This window comes from Rattus rattus, chromosome 3, assembly GCF_011064425.1.
Source record: "Rattus rattus isolate New Zealand chromosome 3, Rrattus_CSIRO_v1, whole genome shotgun sequence".
NCBI classification, from domain to species: domain Eukaryota; kingdom Metazoa; phylum Chordata; class Mammalia; order Rodentia; family Muridae; genus Rattus; species Rattus rattus.
The window spans coordinates 84,786,634-84,805,776 of NC_046156.1; the positions used below are offsets into that span (position 1 = coordinate 84,786,634).

General features: G+C 38.1%; 1 long non-coding RNA gene across 1 annotated transcript; it reads left to right on the forward strand.

Annotated features, from left to right (window-relative positions):
* The first annotated feature begins 12,459 nt into the window (after nucleotides 1-12,459).
* LOC116895465 lies at nucleotides 12,460-16,766 on the forward strand. Its single transcript, XR_004387278.1, has 3 exons — nucleotides 12,460-12,788; nucleotides 14,369-14,537; nucleotides 14,927-16,766. It is a non-coding gene; the product is annotated as an uncharacterized LOC116895465 (long non-coding RNA).
* Nucleotides 16,767-19,143: the final 2,377 nt, after the last annotated feature.

Here is a 19,143-nt window from a genome sequence, read left to right on the forward strand (position 1 = left end):
ACCACAATGCTTGGGTAAGTTCAGTGAACCTCGTAACTATCAGATACAGGCATAGGATCAAGAAATAGAAGTGGGGTATTGCTCATGCCCTTCCATACATGTTTAATCGTGTGCAAAGGAATGTACTCTGAATATGTGATATGCACTGGGTTTCCCAACAGATATGGCAGAAGGTGGAGGTAGACTACCTCAGATCTCTTTTAATAAGATGTTTACTGAGTGCTAACCTGAACAGAACTCAGCTTAATAGCCTAGGTCAATGATGATGATGTGTAGCCCACCTACTCAGCTCTCTGTGTTTAACCACACTGACCTCTAGGCATATATATATTTCATCTTGATCCCCTCTGGTCTTTCTCCTACCTAAGTCCTACCCATCTTGTATACTTCAATTTAAACATTGCTTGAGGGAAGTCTTGTCTAGCTCATTAGTCTATAATAAATATTTCAAAAATAGAAGTCTACATTTTGTTCTTAAGGGATACTTGCCTCATATAGAGTATTGTATGTAATATTGTAAGTTCTTATGAATATCTGATTCATGACAGCTCAGTATTTATCTTTCTGGGTAACTTTAAAGTCTGTGAGAAGAGAGCACAGTGGATTTTCCTGCACTGTTTTGTTCATAAGGTCCAGCATGTAGGAACCACTTAGGTCACACTGTCGAGGAAATAAACGAGTGGTGCTTATTTAAATGTTCTCATTCCCCATAGAGGAAGGCAAGGAAAGAATTCAAGCACAAACCAGGGATGCTTTCACTAAGACTATCAGGTTTACTTTATTTCTTTTCTTCTTAAGAAGGGCGGTTGCTCTGGCCAGCAAGCCTATCTGTGGTGGGTTTTTACTAAGATGCTATAGGGTGTGTTAAATTTACCTGAACAAAAGAAGGCTTTGGCCAGGCAGTGACATAGGTCTCAAAGGCAATATGATTGCTAAAGGGAGTGTGTAGTGAGTCCCTTCCGTGCCTGCCTCTCAGCACACAGATGAGGATAGTGATCGCAGCTTTGTGACACAGCTACTGCAAATGACATTAGAAGACTATGACTATCCTCTAAAAGTTAAAGGAGGGCGAAGTAATTGGGGAACAACTTTATATCACTTCTAGTTTACCATTTAAATTAAAACCTAACTTCCCATGGGTGCGCTGCTAAAGAAATAGTTCAGCAGTTAGGAGTGGGTACTGCTCCTCTACACACCCCGAGTTTGGTTCCCAGCACACAAGTGAGATAGCAATAGAGCACTTGTACCTTCAGATGCAGAGGACCTGACATCTTGGGTCTTCGGGAGAGCCTACTCTTATTATATAATCATACACAAAATTAAAACTGTCAAAGTTCTTTAAAAACTTGTACTTGGCAAAGATTTTGACTATTAGCTCTTTGAATTTAATTATGCAAAGTCTGTACCAAAGTCCTTTGAATAGTCAAGTAACTGTTCAAGTTGGTGTAAAGTTCGGCGGCTTCTCCTAAGGCCACACTTTACTCAGCAGGTGTGTAGGCAAGGACGGTGTCTCACTTCTGAAACCGGAAGGTGAACAATTGTTGTAAGCTCTTAGCACACAGGTTTCCTCCCTTACCTTTGTACCCATTTCAGTATTTTCCATGATCTATGACTAACTGTAGGGTTGTTTTTTAAGCTATAAAATTGGACATTCACATAGCCACAGCGGTTCACTTCGTCCTTTGGTTTACAAATTATTCATTCTCTTCTCCGTCCTTCTAATTTTTTTATTCTGATTTAAATAGATAAAATAACTTTTTTCAAACACCAAAAACCTTCAGGTATAAAATATTCCTAATAGAAACATGCTAAATTATGAATTATAAGTTACTCTCTTATTGGCAGAGATGACCATTGTTAGAATAAAGTTTTAGGCATAGGAAAGGAAGGAGAGCCCTTAATTAACTAACGTAGGAAATCAGTAGGGTCGGGAGGGAGAAATATCTGTATAAGGAGTGATCCTAACAACTGTATTACAAAAGCTTTCAGAAGTGCCTTACGCTTGTATCCAGGCCTTGTTTTAATGAGCACGCACCATAGGCAAATGGTCCTGCTGGGGGTCAAAGTGAAGATGCCCTCATCTATCCATAAAGTCCATGAAGTACCTGCAGCCTTTCTGCCACTCCACACATCCCTCCTCTCTCTCCCTCAGTCCTTCCCACACCGTCATTGTGTCCTTCTAACTTACAATTTATCTGTTTCTATTTTTCTGTTTCTATTTTTTTTTAGGGATCAATTCCAGAGAATGGTCTTCAAGGACTTCTCTACTGTGCTTCAGTTCAGAAACATTACATTTTGACTATTTAAGTGTCTGTTTCTACTGTTACTTTTAATCTTCAAACAAGTTAATGTTGATGAGAAAACTTTTATCGCAAACTCATCAAGATGTGAGGCAAATCGTGATCATTTTATACATTTGTCCAGTGGTCAATTGATGGCTTCTTGATATAGGTGATTAAGGTCACTGACTATAGAAATTTAATTTGTAAATTCATAGAGCAAGTGAATGTTGAGCCTTTGAGATATGAGTCAATATTCCTGACCTTGAGATCCCATAAGGAAGAAAATAAAAGTAGTTTGCTTTTAGGGATTATTGATCCTAGACCAAGAGCTGATTCACTCTTTGTTGAATACTCACATATTGAACATGAATCCAAGGACCTAACATTAATTATGTGATTTTATTTAGGCAAAATATGTAAGATAAACAATAATATTACTCATGTTTACATAATTGGCTATTAAGACAGCAAAGGAAAGATGTCTCAAAAGTTGTCTAGTGAATGTCAGGCCTGGAATTGGACTCCCAGAGTTGCTCGAGGAGCCATGTATGCTATCTGGAAATTGAGTCATCAGTAAAGTGTCCACTTTAGTGTACATATCTTCCCATGTTGGAAACCCTGCCAATTTACTGGAATATGCACATTGCCTTATATTATGCAGAGTATGTATATCATAAAACATTCTTGAAAAGATTAAAGAATTAAACATGAAAGAAATTTATTTCATGCATTTGATATACATTACATCAAGATATTTGAATTTCAATACTGAAGTTAAAATTTTATTTTACTTTAAGTACAGTAATTAAATTGTACTGATAAGTACAGCCTGTTTTATAATGTTATTTTATTCTGGGAATTGAACTGAATTTGTGCATATCTAGGCAAGCCTTTGAAATGCACCCCAGTTTCTACCCTGTTTAGAACGTTCCTGACCACCAGCCTCAAAAAGATGTATTTGTGTTCAGGTGTTTGTGTGTGTGGCAGGCCTCACTGCAGAGGACTGTTCCAGTACCCCTTTCTGCTGTCGGTAATGATGTCTTTTTGCAATTGAATTGCTATCGAATCTACTGAATTTATTGCAATAACTTAAATTTATAGAAAGAATACACTTGAATTTGCCTTTAGAGTTTCTTCCATATATTAAGTTAACTAGCTATCTCATGAGGAACAGCACTTTTTCCCCAGACTTTTTAAATAACTAATTAATAGAACACATGTAACAAGACCTCGTATTTATAAATACCTGAGACAGGTATTTAATATAAGAGAAAGCATGTATGGAACTGAGTATTGTGCAATCTTAAATACAACTGGGCAATGCATCTTAATGTAACCCAGATACTCTCTACGTAATGATTAAATTTACTGTATCAAATATGATTAGATCTTTGTGGAGATCATACTTGTTGGCTTGGGTGGACTTCTGCAACCTGCCTGGTAATAGCTTACTCTAGAGGTATGAAAAATGTTCATGTGATATCTTCTCCTATGCATATTTGTTACTGGTGCTAAGGATAATCACAATGCCCTTGGAGACACTGACACTATATCTGCTTATGATATTGAAAGCACATGCTAAACCCCGATAGTGAGACCTGGGCAACCAGGTACATACATACCTTACAACATGTTGCCACAGAGAGAGGAGTAGAGGTCTGTTCCTCAAAGTACCAGGAACAGATCTCTGTGGAACAGCTCCCGTGTGATATGTGAGACTTCCTATGACCCAGAAAAGGTAGGAGCACCAGAGACACTATCATGAGTGCAAAAGCTTAATCATCCCTAGAAAATATGAGCTGCAGTGTTAAAAATTCTGTTTAGATTTTTTTCACATCACATTTTTATAAAAGTAACTTATATTCACCTTGAATTTGCCTCTAGAGTTTCTTCCATATATTAAGTTAACTTGCTGTCTCATGAGGAACAGAACTTTTTTCCCAGACTTTTTAAATGATGGAATGTCATTTTGGAGGCTTCCTGTTGAGTAAGCTCACCCTTTCTAGTTCTTTCTGAAGTCTCACCCAATGCTTCAACTCAATTCAAACTCTTCTCCAAGCTGACTGATTCAATCTGGCTCTTCTCAGCTTCTCACTGAATTGTTCTGCTTGGCCTCAAACTAACTCTGGCAATTGTTCTAATCTCTGGCTTCAACTGCCTCTGCTGACCTGCACTGAACAACAGGAACTCAGGACGAACTCAACTACACTGTACTACACTTGCTGTCTGTTCTCATGAGAATCGTGGTTACCCTGTCTCTGACTCACTTCGTCAAATCTTTCTCTAACCTGTCACTTCCCCTCAACTAGATGTTAATTTAATTTCAAACATGACTGCTTCCTTCTACAGACTAATTTTACCTTAAAGGTGTGTACTAAGGACATGTCTGTATCCCAGCCAGAACACGGAGATACAGATCTTTGGATATGATCCCTTGCCAGAGTATTCCCATGCTGCTAGATTAAAATTCCTCTACCCAGTTTGAAGGAAACCAGTGGAACAAGCAAAAAATATTTGGATTATGATGTGTGGGAGCCTTCTTATTGACCAGTGTCACATTCTTTGACCTCTGAAAACTGAGATGACACCGGCCTTCAGCAAGTTGAAACCTAGGCTCCATGAGCAAGGTTCCATCATTGATTTTGACCACGTTGAATGAGCATAAACTAATGAGCTAACTCTTTGCCAGTTCTGTAATAAATGCCTCTATAATTAATGTCTTTAAGTCTTAATATCGCTTTTGCTTCTCTTCACTTGTTTTCATCTGCAGTTTGATAGTTTTATAAAATATTTGATAGCATAAACTCTGTAATCTACTAGGAGTGAATTTTGCCTCTGATCCTTCCTAGTCATTATCTCAGGTAAATTATTTAATCTTTTTGTAACTCTGGTGTCCTAAATTTATTAATGATATATGTTAGAATTCTCTGATTATATTAGAAGAATAATTAAGAAGTCCTGGGCAGTGTTTATCATACAAAATATGAATAATATTCACCTAATGCATATTGGTGCTTAAATGGTAATTTTATCATAATTCTTGAACTTCAGTGTTACAGTCATTTATAGGTACTAGTAAAATGATACATTATCCCACATCAACTATTCATCCAACTGCATTTCCCAGAAGGCAATGCCTGGTGGGAAAACACTGATCTGCTCGTGTGATGTTAAGAACTTTCTTGAATGTTCCTATTATGTTTTCAAACTGATTCAGGTGCTTCAGTATGTTTAACACTCAACAGTTGACTTCATCATATAATCGCACACTGTGCTTCCTTTTGTCTGTAGTCTACTCTCTCCCGGGCCAGTACTGGAGTCTCAGCATGGGAATATCTTTTCACTCTGTAGATATTCCTAAGGCAGCTATTCTGAGCCAAGTGTTTAACCAGATGGAACACATGGTGTTGTTTAGGCCTGTGTGAGAGAAAGGTCACTCAGTTGACTCCACCATGCTAAGAGGCAGTGCATGCTGTGATGTCATAAACTCCGTGAACTCTCACTAAACTCTTATTCTTTTTCATCCCTAAGATGGGCAGATTTTTTTTCTATCCTTTACTTTATTTAGACACAAGATCATGTGTATCCCAAGCCTCAATATGCAGCCAAGGACGGCATCAATGTCTGATCTTCCTGCCACCCTTCCCCATGTGTTGAAATTACAAGTGTACATACCATTCAGGTTTTGTGGTACTGGCTATGGAACCTAGGATTGGTGTTAGGCAGACACTCTACCAACTGAGTGACAAGTCCAGCCCCTAATTGTGACTTTCTAACACAGAAGTTTATCTGTCCAATTCCTTACACAACATTCCTATGTACCATGAGACATCCCATACTGCCAAAAGCTGTGTGTTTTCATTCCTTCGCCCAATCCTTTATATCCTTTTACTGCTTCCTAATTTTGGAGCAGGTGGGCGGTCTTCACCCCTGCACATGTTCAGCTTCTACGATAGAACACAAAAGTTCACCCCGCATACTTTAACTCCTTTTACACTCTTAGTAACTGGGCTCTGTAAAGAGGGCCTTGGGGTGTCCTCTATGGTACCCTGTCCTCAATGATGCAGGGATTAGGGTGTGAATATGAAAACTTGTAAAATCAAGGTTAACATACAGAACAAACCATGTCAAACTAACTTAATTAACAGTGGGCTGTGTATGTCCCATGCTGTATAAATCACACTTACACAAAATATGCTGTATGTTTCTGAGATTTAAATTAGCAAGTATCATTTACACTGAGCACGCCTGGAAATTCTGGGGGAAAAATATAGTACAAAGAAAACTGGGAGAAAATGGGAAGAGCAAGTTGCATGAGTGGCAGTGCAAAGGAAGTCAGTTGTTAGCATAATTAATGTTAATCATTTCAAGAAAACAGAGCCGCAGAATCCACAAATACCAAACAAGGAAAACCTTACATAATTGACTATTCATTAAATACATCAATAATAAATGATCATACATTGTATTACTGTCAATTTTTACTTAAACATAATCAATGATCATCAATAATAAAGATCTGTCATTATATATGTTAAATATATATGTATGTATGTATATATATGTGTGTATATATATGTGTATATATATATTATACACACAACACATATACACACGTATTAGTGAAGACAAATATTCCTATTCAAAAAAGAGCTGGATTTTTGGGTGGAGCAAGACTACCCCATTTGCATAATATTCCACACTTGTTAGTCTTTGTGCTATAAAAATGATCAAAATGCAAACATATGTCACAGGCACACAGAAGTCTGTGTAGAGCATTGATCAGCTGCCTCTGTTCTCAGGATCTCTCTGTCATGAATTTAAGGGATCAGCTGTACCCAGATGTTCCAGAGGAGAACTGTTTCCATAGTCTCCATCTTCTTATTTTTTTTTTAATTAATCATTTTATTGGTTTACATTTCAAATGTTATCCTCCTTCCAAGTCTCCCCTCCACAATCCCCCTCAATCTCATCCCTCTCCCCTTTGCCTCTAAGAGGGAACTCCCCCACTACCCACTCCTGCCTCACCCCTCTAGCATCTCCATTTCCTAGGGCATCAAGCCTCCACAAGACCAAGCACCTCCCATCCTACTGATACCAGATGAGGCGATCCTCTGTTACATATGTATCTGGAACCATGAACCATCCCATGTACACGCTTTGATTAGTGGTCTAGTCCCTGAGAGCTCTGAGAGGTCAGGTTAGTTGATACTGTTGTTCTTCCTATGGAGTTGACCAAACTCAGTTCCATGAGATTTCAAGGCTTTGCCCCAGAGCCTTTGTGGCTGTAGAGGATTCGCACAAGTCAGTTTGTCTTCAGAGCCAGCATCTATGCCTCCATTTCTTTCCTTACGTTTCATCTTTCCTGCCTTCTCTTCTGCTAGACCTCATCTGTCTTCAAGGATCATGGGATTAGACAGGGTCTCATGGCTTATTCAGTCATTTCATCTAAGAATCTACCTCAAAATTATTTTGTGTGTGTTTATGTACCATACTTATAGATCCCATGCATACACTATGGAAATTTGGGGGTGGGGGGGCATTTTGCTTACCACATTCCCAGTTTTTCTGATAAGAGCATATGGTTTACAATTTAGCGGAAGCTTTTGCAGAGATTATTCTAACTGGGAAAAACAGTAAACATAAAATCAAATACAAGACAAGGCTACAACCCGTTGATGCTAATTTGGTTCATAGATAATGGAACACATTCTCTTTTCTGAAATTGAACCCCTCCATTATCTGGAGGGTGGTCTGAGGTTTGAAAAGGAGTGAGAGGCCAGGACACTCACTGGGTGAAAAGAAATCTGCTACTTGTCCATAGCAGAAGCATGTTTGTCTGGTGTCAGTCAATTTAAATGTACCAAGACTATTTGAAAGGACATGTAAGTTTGCGATCATGACACAGTCTTAAATGAATATGATTTTGTTTGATATAATGAAAAGTTAAAGCGTGAGTCTGAAAGTGCCGTGAAGGAAATTTCCACATTCCTTTCGGTAAGAACTGACATCAGCATATAGATGGGTTCATCCATTATTGAGAAAAAGACTTAGAAAGGAAAAACAACTGATTGAGATGCTGCATTTTGAACTGTGGGTGTGGAGCCCTTTGGTTGAAGGTATCTGAAGGTCTAAATGCTTCATGGTTATCCCTGGCTGCCTTGTCTGCTCATTCATTAAAATTTCCTTTTAAAGTTTAAAGAATAAAAAAGACTGCTCAAAGAGTTTTTGAAATAGATTATTAAACAGAGTGCATATTCCAAGCATTGAAACACTGACGTTAAAAATAGATCAACATATAGATAAACACCACTTACGTGGGGGCCACGGAAGTTAGATTTCAACCAACATGCTCTTCAGTGTTAATTATCCCTGATATTGGGTTCCCTAACAGCTTTCTTTGTTCTCTTCCGTATTCCAACACACAGCAACAAACCTCAGTGTCTCTATGTTTGCCATCTAGGATTTGTGGCCCGGTCATTTCTAAAGCAGCAAACTGGATTCTGGAATGACAGACTAAAACTAATCTAAATTTAAGGCAAAATCAACCATAAATGTTCATTTATAAGTCCTCAGCCCTTGGGCATTTGTGAAACTAACATTTAGGTCTAAATGACAAAGGGATCGCAACTGACACAATGATGAAAGCCTGTGTTTTACGCTTGTGTCATCATAGCTTACGTGTTCTTCAGCTCTAGGTGAATGCTAATGAGAAAATGAAATTATTCTCTATGATTAGCATGAACGTATTTAAAAATTACCCAAGCTCTCAGTTCCTTCATAACCATATACTTACCACCACAAAATTATAACATTAGCAATGTAGTGCCAACTATTTAATTCAAAATGCGACTGTCTACTTATCATCTGATCTCAAGGTCCTTACCTGGGGTTAAGCACAAAGGGTTTCTTTATTATCAGAAAATTCTAATTCTATATAAACTTGCTTTAAGGTAATCTTTGTTACCTTACCACAGATTCTTTACCCTGATTCACAATCTATTCTTTTAAAATATTTTCCCAATCCATGTAAACTGGAGCATTTAAATTTCATTTCTGTCCCTAAGTACATAGAATCCTATATGCCTTGGATGTCTTTGGATGATGTTGATTTCTTATGTATGGTTCATGAATCTACACAAGGCTGTTTAAAGACATTTATAAATTCGTGGGCAAAATTTTATACAAGTAATATAAAGACATAAATGTGAGCTTTACCTCTGGGTTTATGTTGCTGTACCTTATGATCCAACATGATGTGGAAATAGTACATTCGAATAACTGAAGAAAAATCCAAGTTGTTTTAAAACACCATTACTAATGGTGAGTAGAATTACTAATTTTAACAATCATTTTAGCTTTCTGGAATAGATATTGCTTGGGAAAGGCATTAAAAATAGGTGCCAAATGTTTACAAAGCCAGAAATGTGACAATGCAGTTTTTGAGAACCTAAGACATTTAGGTCATGAATTGAAAGCTGTCCTAGTCTACAGATTGTAACACTGTCTCAAAACAAAAAAAATTAATAATTTGCAAAAGAGAAGAGAAATTGTTCCTTTCTGTTTCACCCATGGAGCTCAGGTCACAGTAGTATGCTCCCAGCACAGACGCCCGTATCTCATGATGACTTTCCTTCATAGGACAACTTTTTGTCCTCCTTCTCCTTAATTCTCTACTGAACTGTAATCGATGGGTTCTAGAAGCCAAGGAAAGGATAATGCCTGACGCTAAGCTACACCATCTTGCCTCTCCTCACAGTCCCCCCTGTAACTTACAGTCAGTTTGCTGGTGGATAAACATCCTAGGGTTATCTGTTTACTTTCTTTGCTCTTAATAGAATCTATGACAGCCAAAGATCCTGTCTGTTTTATTCACCAATGTGTATGTACCTAGATCTCACTGGTGTCTGCTGCTGGGCAGGTCAGACTCTTAAGAAAATCCCTAAAATGATCAAAATTTAACGCCAAGATAGCTGTGCTTTCAGTGTGTAAAAATAATGTACTTTAGGTGTTCATGACACCTTTGATTAACTTCTAGGTGTTTCCTATGCCCTTACATTTGAAGAGACGTGAGTTTATGGTATAAGAATTAACTTCCCATGTGTCTGACACCATATGTTTTTGGTTATTCTCTCTCTCTCTCTCTCTCTCTCTCTCTCTCCTCTCTCTCTCTCTCTCTCTCTCTCTCCTCCTCCTCCTCCTCCTCCTCCTCCTCCTCCTCCTTCCTCCTCCTCCTCCTCCTCCTCCTCCTCCTTCTCCTCTTTATTCTTTTTCTCAACATTTCCTCCTTTTTCCAAAATAGTATATTTTCCATTTCTGGATTTCCCTAAAGGAAAGGTATGTTTTTCTCCTCCCTGATTCACACTATTTGAAAAGAAAGGGCACATGCAGAATGTGTGTGTGTGTGTGTGTGTGTGTGTGTGTGTGTGTGTGTGTGTGTGTGTGTGTGTGTCTGAACTCTGAAAATCAAGTTTACAAGGAACAGGAGTCAAAGAAACTTTAGCCAATACTTTGAATAACCCATTAGTGTAGAGAAAATGATTGAATCTAGAACAAATTCTTAATCACTTACCTCATCTTAATAGTTCTCTCTTTGTGGATAACAAAAGTTCACTCTAAAAATGTTATTAAACGATTTGAAGGTTTTTTTCAAAGCAACTGTGGTGCACATCATTTATATCAACCAGTTTTGAAACATTTTTCTTACTTGAAAATATATATGCGTGTATTTCTGACATCAACCACAGTGGTTTGTGAATTTATTCAAAACTATATTTTTAAAAGTATAAAATGTTACATTCTTTTATAATTATTAAATGGTATTTATTAAATATTATTAAATTGACATTTTAGCTCATTATTTGAACATCCAAATAGGGTGAAACTGTCAACTAAGTCAATTTAAACATACTTTATCTTGCCTCTGCAATTGCTAAAGTCTTTTAATGGAAGCATTACTGTAATTGGAATTAATTAATCATATAATTAGAAGCAATGAACAGTTGGAAGCAGAAAAATGACTAGAACCCTATTTCTTTAAGATTTCATCTCAAAGAACTTTCAGTGTGTAAGTGGCAGTATGAAATTCTCTGACCTATTTCTTTATACTTGTTTTAATAGGAATTATTCAACTGAATTCTGACGAAGTCTACAAAACTTCTTAGTACATATGAGACGTAGCTCAGTGGTAGAGTGTGCGAGAACTCCAAGCTCATAAATTATTAGTCTAGAACTACCTAAAATTATGAGGTTGCATTTAGTACTATCATTTAAAAAAAGCATCTTGAATTTTTTATTTAGATTAATAGATATCCAATAAAATATTAATGCACCAACCACACACATAATATTTAATATCTTGTTATTCATTTATTTATTTTATGATAAATTGCATTTATCATCTGAACAGTGCATGTCTGACTTGCAAGATTTCAAAAGCACAGGAAAGTGGGACTGGGGAGATTGCTCTCAGTGGTTAAGAACGCTGGCTGCTCTTTTCAGGAGATCCTGGATCGCTTTCCCGCACTCCCATGGTTAACTAACAAATCATTGTCAACTCCAGTTCTGAGATCCTATGCCCTCTTCTGGCCTTCACAGGTACTGCATGCATGTGGCGCATCTCCACACATGCAGGAAACATAAAATAAAACAAAACACTTTTTTTTTTTAACTACAGGGAAAGAAAAAGCAGATGCACTTTCACAGTCCCGTAACAGTCAGCGATAAGAGACTGAGTGTTCTACTTACCAACTAGAAAATACAAATAAGAAATAGGTCTAGCATGAAAATAAATTTTCGACCAACAATTTGTTTTACTGATTGATAAATTTCAAAAGCTTCTGAAGTTAAACATGAAGAAAATAAATCTCAGGATAACATCAGGACAAGATGACTAGATGATCTACATTAAATAAATGAAGGACATTCAAGACTTTTCTAATAGTGAAGACTGTGGTGTTTCACTGATTACTAATTTACTGTAAATTCTTCCCAGATAAATTTCCAAAAACTTGTGAGAATTATCTCCCACACTTCTCCTCAAAGATACAGTGAATAAAGCTTTGCTTCCTTGCGTACTTGTAAGTTTCACAAGTCATATTCCTCTTAACGTGTGTGCTGAGTGTTGATGGATGATATTTGGCCAGTCTGCACGTGTGGCTGTAACATCTGTGGAACTTTCTACTCACCTCAAAGTCACAGTCAAACCGCTTCCATTGTGCACTGACAAAGTTCCTGACACACTGTCAAAATCATGCAATTTACTTGTCTGCACATGTGTGTGCACATACACAAATCTGCGTCACATGAGTCCTTGGGATTTAGGTTAACTCCTTACTACCTGTTCATTGTGTTTAGGTAAATCAGAACATACTATGAAAACTACCTAGTTTTTAAAATTGGGATATCTCCCCAGGTTAATCTCTTGGCTTTTGGAGTTATCATATACAAAGTGTTCCGCCACACTGCTGGACTGAAGCCAGAAGTTAGTTGCTACGAGAACATAAGGTATGTGTTGTTGAAGTTGATGAAAATGTTTTAGCAAGATATTTTTTCTCCTTCCTTTAACTTCCTTCCTTCCTTCTTTTCTTCCTCCCTTCCTTTTTATTCTTTCTTTTCATTTTCTCACGGCTCTGAGGTTATACTGGATCACATGGTGTCCATGTACCAGGCAACTGTTCACCAACCCAACAATGTTCCCAGTCCATCAGTCACATAAACAACTGATGACTTGAGGTCCATATGGTTTGTTTGTTTTTCTGTTTGATTAAGCACTATTTTTTCACCATATTTAAAATATGTATTAAGAAAAGCATTTAATACATTTAATAAACTTATAAACATTACAGATTAAATAGTGAGTACACCCATCTTTTAAAATATACTCCCATTTGAAAGACAAAGATAATTGTTCTAAGCCAAAAAATAGACTTAATGTCTTCTGTCAGACGTTTCTCAGAGCTTAGCAAATCTTTCTTCTAATTCAGAGTTTGCATGTTGCTATAATTTTTCCTTTAGCTCTCTCTCTCTCTCTCTCTCTCTCTCTCTCTCTCTCTCTCTCTCTCTCTCTCTCTCTCTGGCTGATCTAGTAAGACCTTGGAAACACTGTGTAAAGAAACAGCTGAGGTAGGGTGTGTGAAGCAAACGCTGCTTGTGTTGCTTGGGAACAGACCCGCAGGTCTGATTCTTCTGAGGAAAATTCAGAGTTGCAATTTACCAAGTGTTTTAGTGATTACCTTTTTCAGTCCTCAATAGTCTGCGTTTTCTGTCGTGTCCTGACTTCAATAACATCCAAAACTGCGTATTTTAGGTGCTAACACACCTACAGTAAAGACTCCACTGGAAATAAAACGTCAGTTGTTTCGTTTTCAAGACCATATCCCCCATGAGAACGATTTAATATTGTTACCCGAAGTCACTGATCCTTGTCTGAAACTATGCATGCCTTAATATATGTATGCATAGTCCCTTTAAATATCATATTAGTGTTCTGACATGAATTTATTTCTTAAGGTTACTACCTTGCAAAAGCAACAATAACAAAATTCTAGATTTATATTCTACATTTCACCATTATTGGATGTAAAAGTACAACCAGAAGCCACTTCAGAGGCGACAAACACCAGCTGGTGCAAGTCCAAACAGGATGCTCTCCAAGGTCAGCCGTCACAGTTGACATGGAATCAAAGCCTGCACACTAAGGTTATCACCTTAAAATACGTGAAGATCGGGTTGGGGATTTAGCTCAGTGGTAGAGCGCTTGCCTAGGAAGCGCAAGGCCCTGGGTTCGATCCCCAGCTCCGAAAAAAAAAAAAAATACGTGAAGATCAAGTATTCCCATCAAACGTTACACATTTTAATAATGAGACCTTAAATTGGAAAGCACAATCCAGGTTGAATAGGAACGCGTTTACCATAAAGGCTTTTGCATCAAACCACATACAAACTCTGAGCACCTAAGTCATTGACTTTTCTGATCCTAAAATACTCCTCTCACCCTTAACTGGGGAACGTGTGGATTGTGTGTGGCAACTGGAGTTACATGGGCTTGCATGAGTCTTACCTGAATCTCTTCCGATGCACTCCAGGTCTTGCGCCAGAGGAGCCCTGGCCCTCCTCTTCCTTCTGGGTACCACCTGGACCTTTGGGGTTCTCCACGTAGTGCATGCATCTGTTGTGACAGCCTACCTCTTCACAGTCAGCAACGCTTTCCAAGGGATGTTCATTTTCTTATTCCTATGTGTTTTATCTAGAAAGGTAAGTATTTCAAATTATTATTCAAAACTAATTTACGTTCGTGTAGCATATTACCAAACAGAGAGAAAAACTGTTGCCTTGTACTGTGACTTTCACCTTTTATTGCCTAAATGTAGTCCATTTTAAATATACAGCAATGATTAGAGTGACTTTCATTTTAAAATACCAGCATATAGATTATCTGAATAAGCCTTGCAAAAATCCTTATTATTAGACCAGCATGATATAATATAGTGGAAGCTATATAGCTTGTATTCCCTTGAGTATATTTCTGTATTCAAACAGCAATAGACTTCAGTAAATCAAATACGGTCATTTATCGTGACTTGAAAATAATGTCATGTGCCTGTCTTAATAATACAATATTTCTTCTTTTCTCTGTCATCAAGATTCAAGAAGAATATTATAGATTGTTCAAAAATGTCCCCTGCTGTTTTGAATGTTTAAGATAAACAACGAGAAGCCGCGATAATTATAGCTGGAATGAAATGGAAATTCCAAGATTTCGGATGGCCTGTGTGACAAAAATGAGCCTGCCTTCATTGTTAGTAATTAATTTCAAATTCGCTTTTCTGTTCGCAGTATAAAAGATGTAGTTAATGTGAGATAAAATTATGGGCCAGAGAGCTCCGGTGTGTTTTCCTACATGACATAGTTAGATATGTCAAAAATAGTACTGCAGATATTTGGAAAGTAATTGGTTTCTCTGGAGTGATATCACTGTGCCCAAGGAAAGATTTCTTTCTAACACAAGAAATAGATGAATGTCCTCAAGGAAGAGACTGGCTTGATATCTTTGTGACTCATGTTGCCTTTCAAACGAGTCCCCTACCACCATAGTAATGAGTTCCTTTGCAGAAAGGAGAGTATAAGAAACTTGGAGGGGCAGAATATGAAGCAATGGAGAAGCCTTCTCTGACAAGGAATTGTCATTCCAATAAAATTGGCTTTCTCCAAACTTGAAGAGGAAAAATTTTCAGGCTAAAATAACGAAAAAGGAAATACATCCTAGCACTTTGGGAATTGGTCTGAACTTAAAAGCCCCAGACCTAAATTTGCTACATCCATGTTCTTCCTTACTGTTCTAAAACCAAAGAAAAACCTTAAAATTTACAGATACATAGATGAGTGTTCTCACATAACATCATATTTGAATGTAAAATTTTTTCATTCCTCACAGATTAAGACTTCAGCAACATAGTCGGTAAAACATAAATTTGTCAAACTATAATGCTGTTCATATCTTTAGTGAAAAAATAGAATGTGAAGTATTTTGTCTGTAATATTTTAATGTTATGAAAATAATCTTTTCATATTAGAGCAGTATACTTGAATACTTTACTGTTTTTAATCTTACAAATAGTGTGTTTCATGTTGCAACCGGCCCTTTTAATTGACTGTATTTAAAGGGGCATTATAAATTTAAACTATTGATGAAGTAAATTATAGTGGTTTTCTGATCAGAAAATACATACTTAAAGCATTATTTATAACAAATAAAAAGTCACTGAGCACTGCAGGGGTTTCACAGTGGATCTGATATTTTAGACCGTTTCCTATCACCTATCAGTCTATTTGCTTAAATATATAGCTCTACCGATTCTCTTACTCAAAGGAAGAGGCAGCATGTTTTTCAGAAGTGAGTCATTGTTCTGTACCTTCCTGGAGACATGATTCGATCCATTGGACGTTGCGGTTTTAATTCTTGTGCTGTTGAATGAAGCCTGACAAGACACTTCCTAAAAAAAAAAATGAAATGTCAGCTGGATGAAGCAGCCCTGCTACTGCCTGACTGAGTTGTTCTCTCAGGAAAGACCACTCACCTGCCAAGAAGCACGTTGTGTCTCTACAGATCTCAGGGTTTCTCCTATGCCAAGTCTGTGGCCCATGAGCATCATTGTCATTCTAGGATGGGACTGTAGAAATAGGATATCAAAACCTAATCCGTTCAATCAATGGATAAGAAACTATCACATGTAGTAGACAGAATAACCCTTCTCAAATATTCATACACTCCTCTTTGCAAGCTGTGGCCGTGGTGGATGGTGAGGAGCAGGAGTGTCCTGTCAGGAGGAAGAGTAGCTGAGGTCCACTCAGTTGGAGAAGGCTCTCACTGAGCTGGGGGAAGTCAGCATGCTGACGATGTTATTTTTGTTTGGGTCTCTTGTTTTGGACATCTCATTTCTAGAGCTGTAAAGACAATAAAATTCTATTATCAAAGCCACTAAATATATGTTCTCTTACTATTTTTTTTTTTGATGTGGCTACCGGGAACTAAGACTGGAAATATTTATACACTAACATCTTTAGATCAAACTACCGTTCGCATCAAGGGTAAAAACATTTTCATGATTGTCCAATTTCTCCATTTCTGGAATATTCTCCATGTGACAATTTGTGGAAAACACGTCTACTACAGGGAATGAATTTGTGCCAAGCTGATTTCTTTTATTTTTTTTTTCTTTCTCCTTTGGTCTTTCTGAATACAGTCTACTTCTCTGCTGCCTCCTGACCACAGGGCTGGTGTGATAATAATCTCAGCAATGCATTATCCAGCTGTCCCAGGCCCTGGGTCAGATATAACATACTGGAAGTCAGATTGGAGAGTTCCCCATGCAATTTCAAAACAGTGCGAGGAGGCATCAGAGTCAGGCCATAGATGCAGCTGTATGCTTAGGCTGTACTGAGACTGATTTTCCAGGACAGAGCTCCAGGATATAAATGGAGCTTGCCCAGTGGTGACGGGTGCTACCTCTTAACCCCCTAGCATGTAATGCAGTCACCAATAAAGACTGACATACAAACTCGGGTTCCCTCCATAAACAGAAGGACATGGGGCTTGGAGGATCTCAAGAGTTGGAAGAAATTATGCCCCTGGACTCAAAGAATAAGCTAGGCAACAATAAAAGTATTAAAGTCTCAGACTGTGAAAATGTGCTACAACTAAGAAATAAATGGTAATCCCTTATACATGTTTCTGTTTACTGTTACATCATGTTTAGAAAAAAATGTGTTTATAAGCAGTATAAAAAGCACACAGCAGTAAAGAAGCAAACACTCTGTTGTCTCCAAAGAAAGCACAGCAGGCAAGCTTCACGTGCTAAGCTCATGAGACCGCCATTTCTCTGGTCTTGTCAATCAATGCTGGCCACTTATGGTAATCATTGTGTATCTGATCTAACTTACTGAACCCTCATTAAACTCCTTACAAACTGTCTTTTTACAGTGCTCAAGATTGAGCCCAGGGCACTTTTGTGCACACTGGGCAAATACTACATGTTCCTAGGACCTCTTCATCCACATCTTTGTCTAATTTCTCCAGAAAGGAAATTTTGAGGAAATCATGAACTATGAACTCAGAATGGCCTAAGAGAGCATTCCTTTTGTGCAAGGTTTTCATCAGCCTGGAAGGTTTTCTGTCTTGCAAACTGTATCTGCCATTCAAGGCCACTGTCTACAGAGTCTCAAGTTGATTCTTACTCATTTCCACAGCCATTGCAACTTTAGTGAGTCTGGTGGTGGTAGTGGTGCTGTTGTTGTTGTTGTCATTGTTGTTGTTTGAGACAGAATTTCTTGTATTCCAGCCTTGACTTGAACTCACTGTGTCAAAGGATGATGTTGAACTCTCTCTGCCTACACCCCCCTGCTCTGAATTAGAGTTGGATGAACATACAGACTGCACAGTACCACAGCACACACTGAGGCAGCTTGGGAAGCAGTCACAAATCATCAAACTTAAAGCCCATCAGTATCCAATTACAAAAGTTAGAGAAATAACCTACTAACTGCATTTGCAAAAGAAAAACCTTGCCACTAAAAAGGACACAGATAATTTTTTTTCTGAGTTCTGCCACCATATTTAATTTTCACAGTAACCTGGGTGAGTCATACTGCCATTTTTCAACTTGGAAAGTCACTGGTGAATTTCAGTTAGTGTTAGACCCCTAAGCCCAGAAAATTCTGCTTCTCCACTCAAATGTCCAGTTACCTGTTTGGGTAGGAGTGGAAGAACCCAGATCGACAAGGTTGGAGCTCTTTGCCTTTGCAGGGCACTTTCCAGCCACAGCTGTAAATTTGTGCCTCTCTGGCGTCTCTCTCAGTAGAGAAAGCATGACACCGTCTTTCCTTCCATGGGATTCCAAGGGCATTTCAACTTTGAACCAGCCAACCAGCTTTAAACTGTCTTATGCATATTGTAAGCCCTAGACTAGGTTCTTTCTTTCTTTCCTCTTGGCACTCACACTGTCACCCAAGCAATTCACTTTAACAAACTTCTCTTTTTTGGGTGGGTCTGGCTGATTATAAGTTTTTAAATTTTTATTATATATATTTTATTAATCACTTTATTCATTTACATTTCAAATGATATTTCCTTTCTCAGTTTCCCCTTCGCAACCCCCTCCCGTTCTATCCTCCCTCTCCCCCTTCCCCTTTGCCTCTGTGAGGGTGCTCTCCCACCCAGTAACCCACTCCCAAGTCACCACTCTAGCATTCCTCTACACTGGGGCATCAAGCCTTCACAGGGCCAAGGGCCTCAATTGATGTCCGACAAGGCCATCCTCTGCTACATATGTATCCGGAGCCATGGATCTGTCTATGTGTACTC